Raw genomic sequence first — 9,632 nt, forward strand, 5'->3', positions numbered from 1 at the left:
TCACAACCCAATTTAAAAATGGGCAAAGACTCTGAAGAGACACTTATCCAAAGAGGATATACAAATGGCCAATAAACACATTAAAAGATGCTCAGGATTATTTGCCATCGGGGAAATGCAAATTAAACCATAATAAGATTATCATTTCCCACCCACTAAGGTGGCTGTAATCAAAAGAACCAACTGGACAATAACAAGTGTTGGTGAGGATGCAGAGAAACTGCAGGCCTCATACACTCTGGGTAGGGATATAAAACAGCACAGCATTTTGGAAAAGTCTAGCACTTCCTCCAATAGAATTACCCTCTTAGAGCCCAGCAATTCCCCTCCAAGGTATTTCCCAAGAGAAATGAAAACATATGTCTAAACAATAATCTGTACACAAATGTTCATAGCAGCGTTATCACAATGGCCAAGAAGTGAAAACAACCCACATATCTATCAGCTGATGAATGGATAAATAAAATACAGTGTATCCATACAATGAACAACTTACCATTGATAAAAAGGAGTGAAGTTCTGACCCGTGCTACAGCACAGAGAAATCTGAGAACATCATGTGAAGTGAAAGAAGCAAAAGACACAAAAGTCCAAGCAGCATTATGCTTCCAATCACATGAAGTGTCCAGAATAGGCAAATCCATGGAGACAGAAGGTAGATGCATGGTTGCCAGGGGCTGGGAGGCATGGAGAGATTGTGGGTGACAACCAAGGGTGTCGGGTTTCTTTCTGCGGTGATGAAAGTGTTTTGGCAAAGAGTGGCAATGGGTGCACAACCTCGTAAACAAACTGGATGGTGCACTTCAAGATGGAGAATTAGATGGCACGTGAATATTAAAGCTGTGGAAAAAAAAGAGGAGGAGGTAGCTGTGGTGCGACAGGAAGGATGCTGGACCTCGGAACATCACGAAGAGACGTGGCCAAGCTCTCTGCGACCAGGACCTCATGGGCACGATGTGGGAGGACCCAAGCTGCTCCACAAGGGTGGACCGGCGCCAGGCCTGCAGCAAGGGCCAAGTCGGACTTATGGACCTGTGATTCACAACCAGAATAGACACAGCATTTCACGTACAAGTATCAAGGGCAAAGGAGCTCTGCCTTTACATTCTCTGAAGAAGTGAAGGAGGCAAATCCAAAAGGAAGCGAAAGGCAGAAAGAAAGCAAACAGAAAAAGTTTAGTGAAGAAACATGATGCAAAGTGTCTCTGACAACTCTAAAGCCCTGTTCTGTTTTGTGTGTGTGTGTTGCAGGGCGGAGGGTGATGGGAGGAACCATCACTTCTCTGGACCTTCATTCCCCCCTCTGTAAACAAACTGCATCTGAGGATTTGCTGAGGTTAAATACAGTGCCTGGACAAGTCAGAAACACGGACCCAGGTAAGGACGAGACTCTGCCCCCCGCATGGTCAGGTCCCGTGAGAGGGCCCTGGTACCTGGATCCTGTTGAGTATCATCAGCTTGGACTTGGAGTCCCAGGGGGGATCTGCTGGAGGTCCGGCCAACGACGAGAAGGAGGCCATGGCTACCTGGCTTGGAGAAGCTGCACAGCAAATATCCATTTTCACTTTCTCCTTCCGGAAGTGCTGGGCCCCGGAGTTGCCAGAGAAGAGCCTGTAGCCTCCGCCCCAGAAGCAGGCCGGGCCCTCTCCACCTTTTGTGGCCCCGGAAGCCGTGCCATTCTCAGCCTGGGCCTGCTTCCCTGGGAGGTGGGCTCTGGATGGCTCCTCCCCTCCTAACTGGGTCTGATGCAGGCCCCGAGGGAGAAGATGTCCCTAGGTCCAAGGTCCCTTTCGAGGATCTCAACTGCTTGGCCAGAGAGGAGATGTCTGGGTTTCCAGGAGGGTCCAGGGACGCCGCCGTGGGGGCAGGTGGAGCAGCAGCCACTTTTGGTCTTCCCTTTGTGTCCTGGCTCACGCTGCTGGGGGAGGGCTCTGTGGGTAAAGCGGGTGTGGATTTTCTCCTGCGGGCTAGGGATCCCTCTGGATCAGGGTTCACGGGGCCAGCATGGAGAGAGTCAACAGTGGGTGCCACAGGTGGGGGTTGCTGTGGCCACGGCCCCTGCAGTGACTTCAGGGCAACTTGCTTGCCGTCGGGTGTGGGAAGCTGGGAGGCGGCGGCGACCACCTGGGTGTGGGAGAAGATCCGCTGGGACTTGGTGATCATCTGGAACACCTGCATCTGCTCGTGGCTCACCAGAGACTCCTGAGACTTCAGGACCAGGTGCTGGAAGAGCGGTGTGGCATCCGACGGGAGGCCGCTGGACTTCTGGCCGTCCTGGGTGCCAGGCTCACCAGGGTTCTGCCACGAGAAGGAGTCGCAGTCGAACTTGCTCTTCTTGGAAGCCCAGGAGTCGTCTTCCCCGCTGGTGCTGACATATCTGGGGTCGCCCGAGGCCTCCCCCTGGGCTTTCAGGAGCGTGGGAGGGAAAGACGGTGTGTCCTCCAGACCGGTGCCCCGGCTGGGTGAGGGCTCCCCAGCAGGGGAGTCGCTGCTGAGCCCGGGGCCCGGCTCGGAACCCTCCCGGGACGGCACTGCAGAGGGCTTGTGGACGACAGACATACTGTTTCCTTTGCTCTTAGGGCAGCCCGACAGGTTTCAGAGCCACTGGAAACTGTGGCTTGATGGCTGGGAACTGGCGGGGACAGTCTGGCCATGGAACAGAGGCAGGCAGGCGGGCAGGGAGCGCCCTCGGGCCAGCCCTCCAGGGATGATGGGGGCTGGAGCAGCGGCAGCTCCGGCTCGGCTGGGTCGGGGCCGCTGTTCTCCGCTGCCCGTGAGTGGACGGCTGTGAACACGTCCATGGCAGGCTCCTTCCGTGGGGGCCGGGGCTCCTCGGGAACCTCAGTGCCCAGGGCTCCTGGGGCCGCCGGGGTGCTGGCTGGGCCGCAGGAGGAGGACCCTGACGAGGGCAGGGAGGAACAGGCCGTGATCCTCCCTTCGCCGCTGTCTGAAGGCCCTCCCAGGGCTGGCCCGGGAGAAGGGATCTTCTGGCAGATGATGCTGCTCACGATACAGCGCAGGAGGTCTCGGTTAGACAAGAGGGAGATGGGGGATGGGGCTTCCGGGGGCACCAGGGACCACAGGCTCGCGGGTGCGGGCTGGCAGGCCACCTCGTGCACATGGGGTGAGTTCCCGCAGGGCTCCTCCTCCGGAGGGGCCTCCTTGAGGATGCACAGGCCGTGCTGGACCTCGTAGTGCCGGCGCACGGAGCGGTAGTCGCTGTAGCTCTTGCTGCAGCCCTGCTCAATGCACACAAAGGGCTTGGACTTCTGGTGGGTGAGCGTGTGCCCAGTCCTGGAATCACATGAGGAGAAAGTTAGTGGGTGTCTCGGCGTGGGTCACCCACTGCAGGAGCCCAGGCGTGTCCCCAGGGGGCAGCAGCATCGCAACTCAGAAACTGTGCTCAGACCCTATGAGGAAAGACCCCTGCTACGGCCAAAGCCGTCTGGAAGGGGGAGCTCTTGCCCTCACCCCTAAGCAAACCCCTAATCTGAGATTAAAAAAATCAGTGGGAGCCAAGTCAGAGTTCCCCAAAGTGGGTTCCTAAGGAACACCAGTCTCCAGAGTTGCTCCCTGAGGACTTGGGCTCAGCTGGCAAATAAGTTTGGGAAAAACACTCTTTACTTCTTGGAGGTTCCTAGGAGCAAACTGAAAAGCCACAGAGCAGATAAAGAGATATCTGTTGAACTTTCCATGTCTCTCAAACTTATTTGCCCACAAAACCATGTTTTTAAAATAGACCCTTTTAGCATCCCCGAGAAGCAGAGAACCAGAGTTCTGAGAACAAACTTAAGGAAACGCTAACTTGGGGATGATCCTTCCTTGAACAAAGGAGTCTTCGCCTTCCCACAGGAGTCCTCTAGACAGCTACCTGGGAGCCCCACAGCAACAACAACAAAAAGCCAAATGTGCCTATAATTTCTGCAAATATAAATGAATGCAAGTATGTATTATATTTACATCATACTTATACCTGCATTAATATATTATAAATATAAACAAATGGGTAAATCACCCTCTGGGTTCCCAACAATCCTACTCCGGATGGTTCTAATCAATGGAACCAAGTAAATAATGAAACCCTTTCCCAAACGTGGACCCTTGGCCTCCATCTGAGGGAAGCAGCAGAGAGGGCATCCGGAGACCCACTTTCTAGCCCTAACTGTTACCAGCTTGTGACAGGAGTAAATCATTTCCCATCCTTAATGGCGAGAGGGGAGAGGATACAATGAAAGCGGGATTCATCGAAGGCTCAGTAAAGGCTGGGGGAGCTGTAAACATGCAAGGGATCGTCCTCTCCCACTTACGAGTCTCTCAGTTTGAAAGTCTGTCTCTCCTCCCTCGGCAGCAAGAAAAGCTTATCATTTCTAAGACATGAAGAAGAAACGGAATTCTGCTCCTCTTACACTGAGCTTGCTTTTGAAAGTCAAGTTTAAAAAAAATCGAGTTAATAAAAGGTGGAATTAAAAGAGGAAAAAAGAGAGTGAACACTGCATTGCCATGTTCTAGAAACAGGCATTTCAGAACCCCTCACGCCCTGGTGTTATGCCAACATATATTCCTCATGGAGTGCATATCTGTTCTGCTCAGACACCTACCAAGGACTCTGAAACTTTCTCTACACAGTTAGCCCAACTCCCTCCATGACAAAATTGCCTCTGGAGTGTGTTTTTAAAGCACATGGGTCCTGTCTGCAAATCGCAGCGGCGCTCTCCTCACTGCAGTGAATCTGGAGGCTGGGGAGGGCGGGCTGTCCGGGGCAGTGTAGGCCCTGCCCCGACAAACACTGACCGTGGTAGGAGCACAGGTCGCACACATCTGGGACACCCGACGGTGGGGGGCGGTGCAGGTGGATGGGATGGGATGCAAAAGAACCAGGAACACGCCCAGCCCCCAGCAGCCCCCTGAACAGACGTCCCGACCAGACTCCTACATACAGGTGGTCCTGACGCTTAAAGGCCTTGCTGAAGATTTTGCACACGTGTCTCCTCTCCTGGCTGTGGGTCAGGTAGTGCTTGCTGAGAGGACTGGCGCTGCTGAACACCTTCCCGCAGAGGCTGCAGTCCAGGAGTGGGTTCTGAGGGGACCTGTGCTGCCGCTTTCCTTTCCTTGTGCTCCCAGACGTGGCCCTGCCTCCTTCGTTAGCCTCTTTGGGCACCTTGAGCACGCCTAGCCCCAGGTCTAGACAGAGGGAGAAAGCACAGGTTATGACATCCGGGGACATCGGAGCCCGGGAGGAAGCACTCTACCACCCTCGGACCAACTTCAGCAGCTGAGTCCAACTCAGGGAGTTGGCCGAGAACCCCAACTTCAGCAGCTTCACTCGCAGAGAAGACCAGGCTTAGCACCAGGTGAGGGGGAGAAGGGACCCTGGTCAGGCCACACCTCCAGGGCGGCACCCAATCTTGAAGCCACACTTGGGGGGTAAGGGAGGGGACAGCAACAGTCTGAGAGCTTCCAGGACAGAGTGACTCGACAGGTAGGACTTCATGACGGTAACATCAACAGCACACTTGCAAGTGCAATCCAGAAATGCACAATGCAAAATCTTAGAAAAGTTTAAGTCCTTTCTCCCAGCCAATTCCACTCTGGGTTTTTTAATTAAGGAAATTAAGGCCGATCTGTACAAATTAACGGAGATCTTGCAGTGAACTGCAAGCGAGTTAACTGCAGCATTGTTTTTCCTGGTGAAATGTGAGAAACCACCTAATAACCGACACCAGGGCAGGTGGGTGACTGCATTCTGGTCTCAATGGTCTATGGCGCAGGCATTTAAGATACAACTGTAGGAAAATATCCGTTGACGTGAATGGATGTTCATGCCGTACCACTAAGTGCTGTGCCACCAACAAGAGGATTGTTGAAAAACGGAATGATCTAATCTTTAAAAGGGAAAAATAAATTTGAATAGAAACAAACAGAATGGGATTGATTGGTAGGATCATGGATCAACTTAATTTTCCTTTTCCTGTATATCTGAATTTTTCATGTTTCTGTACTCCTTGGGTAAATGAGTAGCAGTTTTTTTTTTTTTTTTTTTTTAAGATGTTGGGGGTAGGAGTTTTTAGTAATTTATTTATTATTTATTTTTGCTGTGTTGGGTCTTCGTTTCTGTACGAGGGCTTTCTCTAGTTGCGGCAAGCGGGGGCCACTCTTCATCGTGGTGCGCGGGCCTCCCACCATCGCGGCCCCTCTTGTTGTGGAGCACAGGCTCCAGACGCACAGGCTCAGCAGCCGTGGCCCACGGGTCCACCTGTTCCACGGCATGTGGGATCCTCCCAGACCAGGGCTCGAACCCGTGTCCCCTGCATTCGCAGGCAGACTCCCGACCACTGCGCCACCAGGGAAGCCCAGCAGTTGTTTTTTATAATTTCATTTTTGATTTTTTTCTTTGACCCATGAGTTATTTTAGAAGAGTGTTCTGTAGTTTCCCAATACTTGAAGACTTTTTTCTCTTATTTCTTTTATTTATTTATTTATTTTTGGCTGCATTGGGTCTTCATTGCTGCGCGAGTTTTCTCTAGTTGTGGCGAGTGGGGGCTACTCTTTGTTGCGGTGCGTGGGCTTCTCACTGCAGTGGCTTCTCTTATTGCGGAGCATGGGCTCTAGGCTCGCGTGCTTCAGTAGTTGTGGCACGCGGGCTCAGTACGTGTGGCTTGCAGGCTCTAGACCGCAAGCTCAGTAGTTGGGGCGCATGAGCTTAGTTGCTCCGCGGCATGTGGGAGCTTCCTGGACCAGGGCTCGAACCTGTGTCCCCTGCATTGGCAGGCGGATTCTTAATCACTGCGCCACCAGGGAAGTCTGCAATAAAGTATTCTTAAATTAACATATGTACTTTTGTGTGTGTGTGTGTGTGGTACGCGGGCCTCTCACTGTTGTGGCCTCTCCCATTGCGGAGCACAGGCTCCGGACGCGCAGGCTCAGTGGCCACGGCTCACGGGCCAACCGCTCCGCGGCATGTGCGATCTTCCCGGACTGGGGCACGAACCCGTGTCCCCTGCATCGGCAGGCAGACTCTCAACTACTTCGCCAACAGGGAAGCCCCATTTTTTTTTTTAAACACATTATGCTACTCCACACTGAATAGACTATAGTATAGTGTAAACATAACTTATGGGCACTGGGAAAGAAACAAAACTCCTATGATTGGCCTTATTGTGGTGGTCTGGAATCGGACCTGCAGTACCTCTGAGGTATGCTGATACTTGAGCGACGGGAGTCAAAACTGAGAGCAGAGGTTCTCTAACTCTGGTTTCATTAAATAGCTGGTGAGACTGTTAAAAATTCAGGTTCAAACACACCTAGTGCCCAGATCTTAGTTTTTAATACTGTTCTCCAATAAAAGTAACAAGGGCTCCTTGGATAAACGGCTGGTTCTAGGACTGGGCAGGAAATTATACAGGATGTGCTTAGAGTATCTTGTAGTTCCAGAACAGAAGTCTCTCAGCCTCCATCTCGTTGTCTCTCTCCTTCATAGACACACACACACACACGGGGTATGTCAAAGAGACACAGGAGCCAACTGAAAGAGCTCCCGATAGTCAAAGCTGGAACAATCTGAGCAACAAAGTAGCACTGGATAATAACCCAGTCTATAAAATCTCCGTGAGCCCATGCTGATATAAATGAATGACTGAACAAAGAAATAAATGGCCGTGCATGATTCCAAATAATTTATGTGGCTATTCTGCCCTCAAGAAGTTGAAGCATGACTCTTCACACCTTACGCATGAACTGTGCACAGTGACTTCCTTCCACAGATGACAGTATTGGGGGCGGGGACTAAGTTTACAGCGTAGAAACATGACAAACATTGTCAGCCAGGTGGTGGAGGTTAACGTCAACAGTGACAAGTCACACTGATACTGTGCACCCTGAATACCATGTGAGGACAGTGGCACTTCACTTCTGTGGTCTTCCTCCCCCTCGGATCATAAGAAACATAAGACAAACCCCAGCTGAGGCACATTCTCCAAAATACCTGACCACGACTTCTCACAGCTGTCATCAAAAACAAGGAAAGTCTGGGAAACTGTCACAGCCATGAGGAGCCTAAGGAGATGTGACAACTACATGTAATGTGGTGTCCTGGGAGGATCCTGGCACAGAAGAGGGACATGAGGTAAAAACTAATGAAATCTGAATGAGGGATGGACTTTAGTTAATAATAATATAGCAATATTGGTTCATTAATGGTAACAAATGTACCATACTAATGTAAGATAAGAATAGGGGAAACTGAGTGTGGGGTATATGGAAATTCTCTGTACCATCTTCCCAACTTTTATGCATATCTAAAAACCAGTCTTCTAAGAAAGTTTCTTTAAAAAATTTAAGTTCCAGGGCGCTACCTCCAATGATTCAGATTAGGAAAGTCTGTGGTGGGGTACAGGAATTTGCATTTTTTACAGGACCCCTAGATGATTACGATGCAGATAATTTGGGGTTGAGAAAACAGTTTTCTGGGGGTGGAGTTTGTCTGGAGGGAGGTAATTCACAAGAAACCTTTGCCCAACTCTCTTCTTACATTCAGAAATTCTTCTGGACCACCCACTTGTGGTTGCCAGATAAGATGGGGGTGAGTTTGGATAACCACAAACAGTTTGGGTTCCCTGCCCCTCTAAGCAGCACTATTGTAAAAGTTTCCATTTGTTTAAAGCTGTTAAGTTTCAGCTTAATTTCTTATGCAGCAATAGATAACTAATATACCACCCGACCATGAAGCCAGAGACTTTCATTTCCAGTGTCATCGGGCTTCACTTGTTATGGAGCATGGGACCCACACGGTGACAGCAACAGCATGAGTGCTCAGGTCATACGGGGCACCTGCCAATATCCGATTTACATTTTTCTCATCAAGGCTTCCCTGGTGGTGCAGTGGTTGAGAATCTGCCTGCCAATGCAGGGGACACGGGTTCGAGCCCTGGTCTGGGGAGATCCCACATGCCGCGGAGCAACTAGGCCCGTGAGCCACAACTACTGAGCCTGCGCGTCTGGAGCTTGTGCTCCGCAACGAGAGGCCGTGACGGTGAGAGGCCCGCGCACCGCGATGAAGAGTGGCCCCCGCTTCCCGCAACTAGAGAAAGCCCTCGCACAGAAACGAAGACCCAACACAGCAAAACAACAACAAAAAGTTAAAGGGTATTAAAAACAAACAAACAAGCCAGATATATGTGGGTAGGCATTTTCCATCCCTGTTACAGAATGAGAAAACTGAGACTCAAACAGGGAAAATGACTTGCCCAAGGTGGCAAAGAAGGAAGAAGAGCCAGGCTGTAGATTCTGGTTCATCTGATGCCAGAGTCCTTTCCCCAACCACAGTGCCCGCACCGCTTCCAACTCAACTTCCTCCTCTGCTCCTCCTCCCTCCCCGTCTTTTCAGATGGACTGAGCTGAAACCTGGCCCTTCTGTGAAGCCTCCTGACACCAGCGTTTGCCCTGCTCCCCTAGCCAGTCCCTCCGAAGGCAGCACATAGTTACAGACACAATCACGTCTTAAGCCATCAATCCTCTGAGGTGTCCCTCTTCCTCATCTCAGTTAACAGCATCTACTCAGTTGCTCAAACCCCAACCTGCCCTGCCAACCTCCATCTGTCCTTTTCCTTACCAGCTCTCCCTGTGACGTGAGACCCA

The 9,632-nt window shown here is 51.2% G+C and overlaps 1 pseudogene across 1 annotated transcript in view; it reads right to left on the reverse strand.

Moving 5' to 3' along the window:
- LOC309795684 (zinc finger protein 541-like) overlaps positions 1 to 7,445 on the reverse strand; it is a 141,490-nt pseudogene extending 134,045 nt beyond the window's left edge. Inside the window, exons 1-2 of the transcript XR_014296230.1 lie at positions 4,937 to 7,445; positions 1,433 to 3,293 (exon numbers count right to left, since the gene is read on the reverse strand). The product of XR_014296230.1 is annotated as a zinc finger protein 541-like (transcript). The remainder of the gene's footprint in view (positions 1 to 1,432; positions 3,294 to 4,936) is intronic.
- Between the last annotated feature and the right edge of the window lie 2,187 nt (positions 7,446 to 9,632).

This window comes from Mesoplodon mirus (genome assembly GCF_964341445.2).
Source record: "Mesoplodon mirus genome assembly, chromosome: 19".
NCBI classification, from domain to species: Eukaryota; Metazoa; Chordata; class Mammalia; order Artiodactyla; family Ziphiidae; genus Mesoplodon; species Mesoplodon mirus.